This window comes from Schistocerca gregaria, chromosome 3 (genome assembly GCF_023897955.1).
Source record: "Schistocerca gregaria isolate iqSchGreg1 chromosome 3, iqSchGreg1.2, whole genome shotgun sequence".
Taxonomy (NCBI): Eukaryota; Metazoa; Arthropoda; class Insecta; order Orthoptera; family Acrididae; genus Schistocerca; species Schistocerca gregaria.
This window is the reverse complement of record NC_064922.1, coordinates 509951965-509967382: the sequence shown is the minus strand read 5'-3', so window position 1 is coordinate 509967382 and position 15418 is coordinate 509951965. Positions and strand designations below refer to the sequence as shown.

The 15418-nt window shown below is 44.2% G+C and overlaps 1 protein-coding gene across 3 annotated transcripts in view; it reads left to right on the top strand.

The window, feature by feature from the left end:
- Positions 1–15418, top strand: part of LOC126354674 (CYFIP-related Rac1 interactor B) — a 423392-nt gene that overhangs the window by 331925 nt on the left and 76049 nt on the right. The window contains exon 1 of one of the 3 annotated variants that reach the window (XM_050004477.1): positions 4190–4234. The exons of the other annotated variants lie outside the window; for them this stretch is intronic. The gene's annotated coding sequence lies outside the window, so the exon portion shown is untranslated. Of the gene's footprint in view, positions 1–4189; positions 4235–15418 lie in introns of those variants that run through there. 3 annotated transcript variants of the gene reach the window in all.

Below are 15418 nucleotides of genomic sequence, written 5' to 3'. Positions count from 1 at the left end.
GATATACGTAGGAGGGAGCAATATACTGCTTGACTCTTCGGTGAAGGTATGTTCTCGAAACTTTAACAAAAGCCCGTACCGAGCTACTGAGCGTCTCTCCTGCAGAGTCTTCCACTGGAGTTTATCTATCATCTCCGTAACGCTTTCGCGATTACTAAATGATCCTGTAACGAAGCGCGCTGCTCTCCGTTGGATCTTCTCTATCTCTTCTATCAACCCTATCTGGTGCGGATCCCACACTGCTGAGCAGTATTTAAGCAGTGGGCGAACAAGCGTACTGTAACCTACTTTCTTTGTTGTCGGATTGCATTTCCTTAGGATTCTTCCAATGAATCTCAATCTGGCATCTGCTTTACCGACGATCAACTTTATATGATCATGCCATTTTAAATCACTCCTAATGCGTACTCCCAGATAATTTATGGAATTAACTGCTTCCAGTTGCTGACCTGCTATTTTGTAGCTAAATGATAAGGGACCTATCTTTCTATGTATTCACATTACACTTGTCTACATTGAGATTCAATTGCCATTCCGTGCACCATGCGTCAATTCGCTGCAGATCCTTCTGCATTTCAGTACAATTTTCCATTGTTGCAACCTCTCGATACACCACAGCATAATCTGCAAAAAGCCTCAGTGAACTTCCGATGTCATCCACCAGGTCATTTATGTATATTGTGAATAGCAACGGTCCTATGACACTCCCCTGCGGCACACCTGAAATCACTCTTACTTCGGAAGACTTCTCTCCGTTGAGAATGACATGCTGCGTTCTGTTATCTAGGAACTCCTCAATCCAATCACACAATTGATCTGATAGTCCGTATGCTCTTACTTTGTTCATTAAACGACTGTGGGGAACTGTGTCAAACGCTTTGCGGAAGTCAAGAAACACGGCATCTACCTGTGAACCCGTGTCTATGGCCCTCTGAGTCTCGTGGACGAATAGCGCGAGCTGGGTTTCACACGACCGTCTTTTTCGAAACCCATGCTGATTCCTACAGAATAGATTTCTAGTCTCCAGAAAAGACATTATACTCGAACATAATACGTGTTCCAAAATTCTACAACTGATCGACGTTAGAGATATAAGTCTATAGTTGTGCACATCTGTTCGACGTCCCTTCTTGAAAACGTGGATGACCTGTGCTTTGGAACGCTTCGCTCTTCTAGAGACCTACGGTACACCGCTGCAAGAAGGGGGGCAAGTTCCTTCGCGTACTCTGTGTAAAATCGAACTGGTATCCCATCAGGACCAGCGGCCTTTCCTCTTTTGAGCGATTTTAATTGTTTCTCTATCCCCCTGTCGTCTATTTCGATATCTACCATTTTGTCAACTGTGCGACAATCTGTCAAGCGAAGTACAGTATCCCAGCCTTAGGCCATCCACCTTATTCGCCTGGCCTAGCGCCAGGCGACTTTATCTTTTCTCCAAGCTCAAATATTCACTAAAAGAAACAAGAATTTAGTCCGTTGAAGCAGTGGAAGGAAACGCGGCATACATCATCAAGAAGCTTGCATAGGAAGAATTTCCTTTAATAAAATATTCGCATGGAGCGTTGTACAGACAGAGAAGTGGGGTATCTTGAGGGTGGCAATAACTAAATACGTATGTTTTTGAAATAAATGTTTTACAGTAGTAATAACGTTATTTTATAGGCACACCTTGTACAAATATGTAAAGGAGCTGACGTGATTAGGAAAAGGACAACAGCTTCCTACAGGTACATCCAAAGCATAAATCCAAACAGACTGACAAAAAGACTGTGCACTTACTTCGGTAAATTAAAAATGGATAACACATGGGGCAAAGAAGTTGGAAGGGACATGGACATGCTCTGCATTACAGAAGCGTCCGATTCCACCCGCCCCATGACGTCATGAATACGGCTTACTTCCCGCGTATACAAAATGACGACAATGACATCAAACACACGCCAACAAACGCGAACAAAAATAAAAGTATCAAAATAACGTACCACTCCAAAAATAAAATGAAACTAACAGGACAACCGCGGATAACTGGGGGGTTTAGGGCTGCGACAAGCTAAATACAGAAGAACAACAGAAACAACGCACCATCCCAAAACAAATATTATAAAAAAACTTTAAATTACAACATTACCCAACATAAACAAAACCACAGGAATCGGACATTTGCCTTGGGCTATATAGCTCAACTGTGATCTGTACAGCCTAACCGCAGCTATCGATATTAAAAAAACAGCACCTACAACTCTGAAAAGTTGGACCATAGCCCGACAACTAGAAAACCCAAATACCCTATATTCACCACATAAATTAAAACACAACCGACCTACTATAAATAAGTCCGCAGCTCGTGGTCGTGCGGTAGCGTTCTCGCTTCCCGCGCCCGGGTTCCCGGGTTCGATTCCCGGCGGGGTCAGGGATTTTCTCTGCCTAGTGATGACTGGGTGTTGTGTGATGTCCTTAGGTTAGTTAGGTTTAAGTAGTTCTAAGTTCTAGGGGACTGATGACCATAGATGTTAAGTCCCATAGTGCTCAGAGCCATTTGAACCATTTTTTTACTATAAATATACAACACACAAAACAATACAGGTACTATAGAATAAAACCAAAACAAAAATTACTTACCTACAGAAGCCTTCGGCAATACCACCTAGGTTGTCCACCACACACACACACACACACACACACACACACACACACACACGCGCGCGCGCGCGCGCGCGCACATACATTCACATACACATACAGGTGCGTCCTCTGCCACGTCACATATTGATGTCCTGAACGTAATCATACACTCGTAAACTTCACTGTCATGTCTATATCTTTCGCGCGGTCACAGGCGTCTTGTCACGGTCAGCGCGGCTCCCTCCATCGGACGTTCGAGTCCTCCCTCGGGCATGGGTGTGTGTGTGTCATCCTTAGCGTAAGTTACTTTAAGTTAAATTAAGTAGCGTGTAAGCTTAGGGACCGATGACCTCAGCAGTTTGGTCCTATAAAATCTTTCCACAAATTTCCATTTTTTTTCTATATCTAACAGAAACGCAATAAATAAATTAGACTATTTTCCGCACAACAAACACCACACTAATCAGACCTAACAAAAACACCAAACATATAAACAAAAAACCTTAATAACGCACTGAAAACACTTCCACAACACACGTTACCGCACTAACTACCTGAAGTCGAAACCTCGTTAGCACGATGACACCAAAACTCAAATAAACCCAATACCACACGTTGAACTTTGCACGTCCACATCCACCACCAGAGGGCACTATCAAATAGAACAACACGACATCTACAAACACGATCAACACAAAAACTCCAAGCCATAGTTACGTTACACCTTACTATTATGTTGCGCGTCAAAGCAGACGGGTGGAATCGGACTCTTCCGTCGACAAGCAAACTCCTTATTACTCCACAAAATATTGAGGAAAGACTGCGACTCAGATGGAAATTATAGGACACCAAAGGCGGAAAACCCAGAAGAAGACGACTTGGACAGTAGAAAGATGAGAAAAACGCGGAGAAATTACAAGAGAAATGTGGACGAAAGTAAAGGAGAAACAGTTGAAATAACCGGTAATACATAGCGGCTAATACGTGAAAGAAGAAGAAGGACACCTGCTATTTATCTTTTTCGTTGTTAATTCGAGTGTCCTTGCAGCGTTACATTCAAATGGAATAAAATCTCTTCTGTCTGATGTGTTTTGTTTAGTTGACGCCGTCTACGGTTTGAGGCAACTTATCTCAACATAACGTTTAATAACAAAATGGCTATCATTGGCGTTTAGCAACAGAATGCCGTTGTAGCTTGTCTTCTGTCCAGCGATCAGGAGGAGCACCGCTGCTAGCGCGCTACAATTGCTTGTAATCTGAGACGAGGGCGAAGGCGACGGGGAAGTATTGGCGGCGGGGATCTGGAGTGTCCGCGACAGATGACACACGCATTAGGCTCCGGGATACCCCTTGCGGAGGTCCGTCCCCGTTTTTCTGCGAACCGCTGGGACTACCGCAAGCGTTGCCAAAACAGTGACTCACGCGAGGAGCGACCGCTATCGCGCTCCCCCGCTTCTCTTTAGGAAGATGTTCGCGGAACTCGTTTATGCCTCTCTGGCCTTACCACGGCGCATCGCTCGCGTGCTCTGTCCATCAGATGCTGGTGTCTAGTGCAGCGGTCAACATCTCGATAGTGTTCTGCACGAGTGGCGCGCTCCAGTAACTGTCGTAGGTAAGTTCATTGTCGATTCTACTAAAAAGAGGATCTTAGTGTTTTAACGTCCCGTCGACAACGAGGTCATTAGAGACGGAGCGCAAGCTCGGGTGAGGGAAGGATGGGGAAGGAAATCGGCCGTGCCCTTTCAAAGGAACCATCCCGGCATTTGCCTGAAGCGATTTAGGGAAATCACGGAAAACCTAAATCAGGATGGCCGGAGACGGCATTGAACCGTCGTCCTCCCGAATGCGAGTCCAGTGTGCTAACCACTGCGCCACCTCGCTCGGTTCGATTCTACTACGCAAATACATGGGGAGTCTTTCACCGGTCGTCCAAAATATTCGCGAATATTTTGCAGCATAATATAAATATTGTGACGAAGTTAAAAACCTTTCGTATACCCGTGTGCTTAGAACGTTCCGCTGCTCCGCTGCGCAATAATTGTGAGCCCAGAGTAATCGCGTTTTGCTTTCCCGTGGTGTGTCTATGGTAACTGGCACCTAGACCAAATCTCGAATTTGGTTCGACCCCCCCCCCCCCCCCCTACATCACACCATTTTCATTTATTTAACCATTGCAGCTTAGCATTGTTGTAAGTCGACGTGAGTCGCAACGCAGCTTATTGGATCAGAGGTGACGCGGGATTTTTGGTCAAGCTTTTCATCGTACACGAGGGTCTGCGTACAGGGGTGAAACGGCGATGGTGTCAAACGGATTTTTCAGATCTCTGTGGTTAGAGACAGCACAGAATGACTGGGATGTTAGGTTAAGGAGGTAGATACAGTGATCGTAAGGAAATAAGACTCTCAGTTGGCTTACAGGCCTGTTTTTAATTGCTTCTTCACGTGTTTACAATGAATATACAGGAGAGCACACACACTAGATTATAAAAGCACAGATGAGCTTTACTAGAAGATTCAGCTACGCACAGTAACGTATAGTACTACAGACCACGAACTATGGAAGTGTCAGATTCCCTTACTCTAGTCGAAGTCTCATGTTCAAGTACTCGTCATAATGAAAGTGACATACAGACATAGACATAGACACGTGGACAAATGTGTGATGGAACCCAATAATCCTAGACCAGAGGTACGCACGTGCAAGCTTTGCAAGTACTTTATAGTGTACGCGCTTAACTGATAAGAGGACGCCACGATGTTGGGACCACAGTTTTACTTCAAACTTTCTACACCATCAGTAGGTCATTAAAACAACAATGTGCAAGAGTAAAGTGCACTACTCTGACAATTCCGAGAAAATCGCAAGGGAAATATTACGCGTGTATTATGTGACTGATATATCCGTGCGTAGGTACCTACCGGCAGAGTTCGTGGTGGTCACTTGATTAGCGTTCGCGCTTCGTAACGGTTCGATTCCTGCTCAATTTTTACTCCATATTTTCTTCATCACTAGTTTCATTATTTAAGTTATATGACATTTGAGGGGTAATATAATTTTTTAAAAAACCACATGTATTTCCGTGACGTTTTGGTGAATTTCATGTTATTTGATTACTAACTATTTTTAATAAAATTTAATTATTAAAACAAACATATTTATAACCAACGACAATTAAATGAAGAAACGCATACAGTTTCTCTGAAAATGGGTGCCTGTAGTGATTTGCGTAATCCCTTTTACATGCAATCTGGTAAGATATCCGGAACTACTTTGCACCTCGACGCTTCCAGCAGAGACAGGCCCCATTTGGCAGTGAATCTGCGTAGCGGTGAGACGTTCATGTAGCAAGAGACTGAAGCGCCTAGAACCGCTTGGCCACAACGCCCGACACGAGGCATATTGCTAATATTCATACTTACAAGGGAACCTCCTCATCGCACCCCCCTCAGATTTAGTTATAAGTTGGCACAGTGGATAGGCCCTGAAAAACTGAACACAGATCAATCAAGAAAACAGGAAGAAGTTGTGTGGAACTATGAAAAAGATAAGCAAAATATACAATCTGACTAGTCCATACGAAAGATGGGCAACAACAAGCAGAGCGTGCGCTCAGGAGCGCCGTGGTCACGTGGTTAGCGTGAGCAGCTGCGGAACGAGAGGTTCTTGGTTCAAGTCTTACCTCGAATAAAAAGTTTATTTTCTTTATTTTCGCAAAGTTATGACCTGTCCGTTCGTTCATTGACGTCTCTGTTCACTGTAAAAAGTTTAGTGTCTGTGTTTTGCGACCGCGCCGCAAAACCGTGATATTTGTAGACGAAAGGACGTGCCTCTCCAACGGGAACCGAAAACATTTTATCGCAAGGTCATAGGTCAACAGATTTCTCCACAGTAAAACACGTCTGATATATTATATACGACACTGGTGACGGCATGTGCGTCACATGACAGGAATATGTTGTCGACCCACCTAACAAGGTACACTTGGCGAATGGGTAAAAAAGATTCTTCTACCTTGCTCGATTTAGGTTTTCTTGTGGAGGTCATAATCACTCCAAAAAAGTGATAAAAACATAAGAGTTTTGTCACATAAACTGCAACAAATGAATGCAGCAGTTTCACTGTCGCATCGGACGGAGAGGCGGACAGATAATAATTGTCTGAAAATAAAAAAATTAAACTTTTCACTCGAGAGAAGACTTGAACCAAGCACCTCTCATTCCGCAGCTGCTCACGCCAACCACGGGACCACGGCGCTCATGAACTCAGACTATCCTTGATGTTGCTTATCTTGCGCATGGATTACTCAGTTTGTATATTTTGCTTATTTTTTTTCATAGCGGAAAACAGTGCAGTCCTCGTCGTAATGCAGAAACGAGGCGATCTGTCTGACGTCCACAAAGGCATGATGATTGGCTTTCGGGCCAAGGGTGGAAGCATTTTCGAAACGGCTACGTTTGTAAACTGTTCACGTGCCACCGTGATTAAAATATGCCGCGCACGCCAAAATTGTCATACATCATAGTCGCCGAGGCGACTATGATGTGCCAAAATGAGGGGGTGATTGACAGCCGTGGAGATGTGTACGAGCGAATAGACGTGCAGCTGTTAAATAACTGACACAGCCGTATCTCCTTAACAACCGTTGAGCAGACGTTGCTACCTATGGGCCTGTGCAGCGGACGCTCGCTTCATGCATCCGTGCTGACTGCTGTTCATCGGCGAGGAAGGCTGGAATTTACACGCCAACACCGCAACTGGACGTCTACAGATGAATTGCACATTATGTACCATCGGCGTGAAACGACTGAAAACAAAGACCCTTCAGCAGGAGGGAGCGGTATGATCTGGGGAACGCTTTCGCGCCATTCCCTGGGTGATCTCGTCATTCTGGAAGGCATAATGGATCAACACAAGGATCAACACAAGTGTGAATCTATCAGTGGGGACCTTGTCCTCCCCAACATGCTGTTTGTTTTTTCTGGGCACGATAGCATCTAAGAGCAGGACAATGCAACGTGTCACACAGCTGGGAGAGTACGTGCGTGGTTCAGACAGCACCAGGGTGAGTTTACCTTACTCGCCTGGCCATCAAACTCCCGGATCTAGACGCAATTGAGAATCTGTGGGACCATCTCGATTGGGCTTTTCGCGCTGTGGATCGTCAACCGAGAAATCTAGCGCTGCTGGAAAGGGCACTGGAATCGGCTTGGCTCCACATCTCTGTCGGTATGTTCCAGAACCTCATTGACTCTATTCCTAAGGGTACCGCAGAGGTCTACGATTCAAGAAATGGTTATTCATGCTTTTGATAGGTGGTCACATTAAAGTGACTGGACAGTGTATGAGCACTTTGTGCACGATTCGGACACCTTACTACGTTTAGTTTGAATTTCTTTTCGTAAGTTTCGCTTCTGGACCTTGCTTTCGGTGACTATCTTACTTTGGGGCTATCGCCTTTAATTGTTTGTGTTTTTTGGGATTGCGTCCATTGTATGTTAACGACCCTGTCCGACTAGCTTCTAGTGAAGCCCGGAAACGTAGCTGAGCAAGCGCTGCACATAGCGTTAACATGGATTAAGCTGAACAAAAATCTGGAACTTAACTGGAATAGCATTGAATGTCTCTTGATTCAACCTCAGATTTGAGAAGAATCAGAAAGTCGAAATTGTAACTTACGTGGTTATTATAGTGTTAACAGACTTTTGCTCTACGTAGTAAGTGATTAAGTAAGTGATCTTGCACCCACGATGTCCGGAGTTTTTACATTTTCTTTGATGACTAAATTGTAGATACTATACGCCCCTTCATTAATGGTGAAGCGGCACGTATTGTACAGCATCCTGCTCTCAACAGAACGAAAATTTGGACAGGTGTAGATTCTGTCAAACTGAGAATGTTTTCTGACGTCCTACTGATTGCTGGAGCTCTTCACTGCCGAAAGGGAAGAATTTCTGAAATGTGGACAACAGGCTAAAATATTTGTCGAGACGTTTTTACTGCTGGCGTAGCATCGGGATCGATTTGCACATATTCTTGAGTTTATCATTTTTGACGGTAAAGAAAGACGTCAACAATGCTTATTTAATTCAAACGTATTTTAGACGACCAAAGAAACTAAACTGAGTAACCTTCTACACTACTGTTTAGGCAAACTGAGAAAAGAACATGGGCTCCCCCGAAGACCCCAGCTTGGAAACCGACGTCGATGATGTAAGGTTGATATATTAAGGGTTAACCACGTGTTGTCGCACCTCATAGAGGTCGTTGTTGTTTTCATATCGATCGAGATGCAGCGGCGGCGACCTCACAAGTGCCACGCGTTTGACCCGGCGCCGCTGGGAATGTGGCGCGAGGGAGAGCGGGGCTTGAGAGATGAATGCTGGCTTAATTCATGTTAGCTACCCGCTGAAAAATTCAGCCGAATAATCCCGTATAAAATAAATACGTGTACGTCTTTTATGAAGGCCTAGTAAACAACGTTAAAACTAGGAGATTTTTTTGTGCTGCGGACCGCCTTTTGGAACGCTTCAGCCTTGGTAGACAGCCGCCCTGCAGCACTAGAGGCAGCGGCTGGCTGCGAGAGCAGCGCGGGCCACTTGATCACGGCGCGCTCCACCCTCCCGTCGTGCGGACCCTGCTTCTCCTCCCCCCACACCTGTCGCCAACCCGCGACTACTCGAGCTCTATAAAGCTCCCACCAGTGCCCGGGCCAAGACGGAATAACCGACTGCGAGCAGAAACTACACCACTGGCCATTAAAATTGCTAAACCAGGAAGAAATGCAGATGATAAACAGGTACTCATTGGACAAATATATTATACTAGAACTGACATGTGATTACATTTTCACGTAATTTGAGTGCATAGATCCTGAAAAATCAGTACCCAGAGCAACCACCTCTGGCCGTAATAACGGCCTTGATACGTCTGGGCATTTAGTCAAACAGAGCTTGGATCGTGTGTACAGGTACAGCTGCCCATGCAGCTTCGACACGATAACACACTTCATCAAGAGTAGTAACTGGAGTATTGTGACGAACCACTTGCTCGGCCACCATTGACCAGACGTCTTCAATTGGTGAGAGATCTGGAGAACGTACTGGTCAGAGCTGCAGTCGAACATTTTCTGTATGCAGAAAGGCCCGTACAGGACCTGCAACATGCGGTCGTGCATTATCCTGCTGAAATGTAGGGTTTCGCAGGGATCAAATGAAGGTTAGAGCCACGGGTCGTAACACGTCTCAAATGTAACGTCCACTGTTCAAAGTGGCGTCAGTGCGAACAAGAGGTCACCGAGACGTGTAACTAATGGCACCCCATACCATCACGCCGGGTGATACGCCCGTATGTTTACAACGAATACACGCTTCCAATGACCGTTCACTGCGATGTCGCCAAATACGGATGCGACCATCATGATGCTGTAAACAGAACCTGGATTCATCCGAAAAAATGACGTTTTGCCATTAGTGCACCCAGGTTCGTCGTTGAGTACATTATCGCAGGCGCTCCTGTCTGTGATGCAGCGTCAAGGGTAACCGCGGCCATGGTCTCCGAGCTGATAGTCCATGCTGCTGCAAACGTTTTCGAACTGTTCGTGCAGATGGTTGTTGTATTGTAAACGTCCCCATTTGTCGACTCAGGGATCGAGACGTAGCTGCACGATCCGTTACAGCCGTGAGGATAAGATGCCTGTCATCTCGACTGCTAGTGATACGAGGCGGGCCGTTCCGTATTACCCTCCTGAACCCACCGATTCCATATTCTGCTAACAGTCTTTGGATCTTGACCAACACGAGCAGCAATGTCGCGATACGATAAACCGCATTCGCAATAGTCTACAATCCGACCTTTATCAAAGTCGGAAACTAAATGGTACGCATTTCTCCTCCTTAGACGAGGCATCACAACAACGTTTCGCCAGGCAACGTCGGTCAACTACTGTTTGTGTATGAGAAATCGGTTGGAAACTTTCCTCGTGTGAGCACGTTGTATGTGTCGCCACCGGCGCCATCCTTGTGTGAATGCTCTGAAAAGCTAATCATTTGCATATCACAGCATCTTCTTCCTGTCGGTTAAATTTCTATAGCACTTCATCTTCGTGGCGTATCGATTTTAATGTCCAGTACTGTCTTCCTAGAATTTGTAGGGAACATGTATGAAAAGTTGCAATACTTTGAAAAACCTAATAAAATCTAAAGTTTTCAAGGCAATGTAACTAAATTTGGTACACTTGTTGTGGAAAACTATATGAATTTACACATACATTTTCATGTTTCTGTTGACAACCTTGTAGGTGGGTCAACCACAGCTATGAGTATTCATCTTGGGTATTATTGCTTCAGCTGTATTTGCTCCTTTATGACTGTATCACTGCCGGTTTCGTGGCGCCAAAAGGCAGATCTTCAGATGAACATATGATTAAAACATTAGAGCAGAAAAGCTCGGAATCTTTTTTCCCAACATTCGTTGTCCGTCAAAATAAAACACCGCTAAAGTATGGTACACGGTTCCATATAGGTCGGAGAGGCGCTCACTGTGGTAAGATTTGTTTTGGACCCGTCAACTATATTGAAATCTGTCTGTTATTAATCCATGACGCACTGTCTTTTAGCGTTGTTTTCTTTGGACGGACAACGGATGTTGAGAAAAAGATTCCGGGCTTTTCCGCCCTAATGTTTTAATCATATATTCACCTCAAGGTGTGACTTTTCTACATCTACATCCACATGGATACTCTGGAAATCACATTTAAGTGCCTGGCAGAGGGTTCATCGAACCACCTTCACAATTCTCTATTATTCCAATCTCGTATAGCGCGCAGAAAGAATGAACACCTATATCTTTCCGTACGAGCTCTGATTTCCTTTACTTTAGCGTGGTGATCGTTCCTCCCTATGTAGGTCGGTGTCAAGAAAATATTTTCGCATTCGGAGGAGAAGGTTGGTGATTGCAATTTCGTGAGAAGATTCCGTCGCAACAAAAACGCCTTTCTTTTGATTATTCCCAGCCCAAATCCTGTATCATTTCTGTGACACTCTCTCCCATATTTCGCTATAATACAAAACATGCTGCCTTTCCTTGAACTTTTTCGACGTATTCCGTCAGTCCTATCTGGTAAGTATCCCACAGCTCGCAGTAGTATTCTAAAAGAGGACGGACAGGCGTAGTGTAGGCAGTCTCCTTAGTAGGTCTGTTACATTTTCTAAGTGTACTGCCAATGAAACGCAGCCTTTGGTTAGCCTTACCCACAACATTTTCTATGTGTTCTTTCCAATTTAAGTTGTTCGTAAATGTAATACCTAGTTGTTTAGCTGAATTTACGGCTTTTAGTTTAGACTGATTTATCGTGTAACCGAAGTTTAACGAGTTCCTTTTAGCACTCATGTGGATGACCTCATACTTTTCGTTATTTAGGGTCAACCGCCACTTTTCGCACCATTCAGATATTTTTTCTAAATCGTTTTGCAGTTTGTTTTGATCTTCTGGTGACTTTATTAGTCGGTAAACGACAGCGTCATCTGCAAACAATCGAAGACGGCTGCTCAAATTGTCTCCCAAATCGTTTACATACATAAGGAACAGCAAAGGGCCTATAACACTACCTTGGGGAACGCCAGAAATCACTTCTGTTTTACTCGATGACTTTCCGTCAATTACATCGAACTGTCAACTCTCTGACGGGAAATCGCAAATCCAGTCACATAACGGAGACGATATTCCATAAGCACGTAATTTCACTACGAGCTGCTTGTATGGTACAGTGTTAAAAGCCTTCCGGAAATCCAGGAATACGGAATCGATCTGAAATCCCTTGTCAGTAGCACTCAGTACTTCATGGGAATAACGAGCTAGTTGTGTTTCATGGGAATGATATTTTATAAACCCATGTTGACGGTGTGTCAATAGACCGTTTCCTTCGAGGTAATATAATGTTCGAACACAATATATGTTCTAAAATCCTGCTGCATATCGACGTTAACGATATGGGCCTGTAATTTAGTGGATTACTCCTACTACCTCTCTTGAATATTGGTGTGACCTGTGCAACTTTCCAGTCTTTGGGTACGGATCTTTCGTCGAGCGAACGGTTGTATATAATTGTTAAGTATGGAGTTAATGCCATCAGCAGGAACCTATTTGGTATACAGTCTGGACCAGAAGACTTGCGTTTATTGATTTGAGTCGCTTCACTACTCCGAGGATATTTACTTCTACGTTTATGTTGGCAGCTCTTCTTGATTCGAATTCTGGAATATTTACTTAGCCTTCTTTTGTGAAGGCATTTCGAAAGGCTGTGTTTAGTAACTCTGCTTTGGTAGCACTGTCTTCGATAGTATCTCCATTACTATCGTGCAGAGAAGGCATTGATTACTTCTTGCCGCTAACATACTTCACATATAACCAGAATCTCTTTGAATTTTCTGCCAGGTTTCGAGACAAAGTTACGTTCTAGAAAATGTTATAGGCGTCTCGCATTGAACTCCGCGCTAAATGTCGAGGTTCTGTAAAGGATCGCCACGAAAACGGTATTGATACACTAATAAAGGACCAAATACAGTTAAAACGGGTATTAATACCCAAGATGTTTTCATCTTTATTGAAGTTATACGTTTTTAATTACAAACCATTGACTTTTATTCAACAAGGTTAGTACAAATGCTCCTTTTTTCGAAAAATCGCTCAAAACGAAATTAATGTATTTTTGTACAAAGTCTGATACAGCATTATTACAAACACAGAATATTAATTTTTTTTTTGCTAGATTTTTACAGCTCTCCAAATTTCTGTGAAAAAAAATCTTATGGCTTTTCTCTTACATAAATGCCTTACTATTGTGGTGAATGAAAACTCCTTCCACAATAGTACTGACTAATTGCATGCCAAATTTAAATACTATAATGTCAGTGGTTTGTCATGGAAAAGTATATAGAGTTGCGAAAATGTAAGTTGCGGGAAACCTCAATCAAATATTTGACAGTGTTTGATTGATTAATTTGGAGGACGGCACCAAACAGCGATGTCACCCGTCCCATCGTATTATGGGAGGATGGTGAAGGAAGTCGGCCGCACCCTTTCAAAGGACCCATCCCAGCATTTACCTGAAGCGATTTAGGGAAATCAGGACTGTCGGACGAGGGTTTTAACCATCGTCCTGCCGAGTGAGTGTCCATTGTGGTATCTCACCTTACTCGGTCGACAGTGCTTGTATCAAGCGTTGCCCTATTTTGGTGAACTAGTGCAAACCGTTTGCATTTCCCTCTTCATATCCATGCAGTCTTTTCTTTGCTTCTCCTCTTAGGTTAATCAGATTTTCAGACTGAGTGACAATAATGACAGCTACATCAATTCTCCTTTTATCGATTTTCTTCAATATCGACAGTGTGAAAGCTCCTGGATCAAATCCTAGTCTCTGTATGCTCCGTAGTCTTATCAAGATCAGCGCAGCTAAAAACTAAACAAGCGCCATACACTGCAAATTCATCAGCAGTTTTGGAAACTAATGTTGTCTTGCTTTTCCTATCAGAGAATTGTAACTTTCATTATGATTTTGAATTTTTCCATGCACGCACTTTGGTAGAAGTTGTGTGTCTGCTTAACACCGAACTATTCCACACATTGTGACTGCATAAAACTGGTAGAGAACACTTCAGGAGAGAATAACGTAAGGAGACACAGAACAATAAAGGTGCGTGGCCCCCGCAAGTCTCTGTTAATAATTATTTTTGACACACTTAGGAGTGGACTTGAAACGTAATACTCAGGATTAAAATTGAAACAAATGAGCCCTTGGTCACAGTTATTTTTAGTCTTATTGACCAGGTTTCTCCACTTCTAAGAATGTCAATATCAGAATTAAAACAATTAAAATCGCCTGTAACATAGTTACAGATTTATAGGAAAAGACATTTTTATATAAAAAGTGTAAGTACTGACTAACAATAAAGGACAGAGGCAGTACTTACATGTCACATATAAAATAATTAACAGGACAGAAGGGCTTTAGTCACAAAATATATAAAAAGGAATGCGTGAAAGCGAGCCACTATGGGCTGCTCGTACCTGTACAGCCACAGGTTTCAACGGACAACTTGTGTGATAACTGTGACCGAGGGCTCATTTGTTTCAATTTTAATTTAGAAACGGTCACTGAACCACGCAGCCGTGTTTAAAGCTTTGTTAATATACAGGAATTGAAATTTCAGTTCCATGTTGTAAATGAAGATCCAATAAATATACACTCCTGGAAATGGAAAAAAGAACACATTGACACCGGTGTGTCAGACCCACCATACTTGTTCCGGACACTGCGAGAGGGCTGTACAAGCAATGATCACACGCACGGCACAGCGGACACACCAGGAACCGCGGTGTTGGCCGTCGAATGGCGCTGGCTGCGCAGTATTTGTGCACCGCCGCCGTCAGTGTCAGCCAGTTTGCCGTGGCATACGGAGCTCCATCGCAGTCTTTAACACTGGTAGCATGCCGCGACAGCGTGGACGTGAACCGCATGTGCAGTTGACGGACTTTGAGCGAGGGCGTATAGTGGGCATGCGGGAGGCCGGGTGGACGTACCGCCGTATTGCTCAACACGTGGGGCGTGAGGTCTCCACAGTACATCGATGTTGTCGCCAGTGGTCGGCGGAAGGTGCACGTGCCCGTCGACCTGGGACCGGACCGCAGCGAAGCACGGATGCACGCCAACACCGTAGGATCTAACGCAGTGCCGTAGGGGACCGCACCGCCACTTCCCAGCAAATTAGGGACACTGTTGCTCCTGGGGTATCGGCGAGG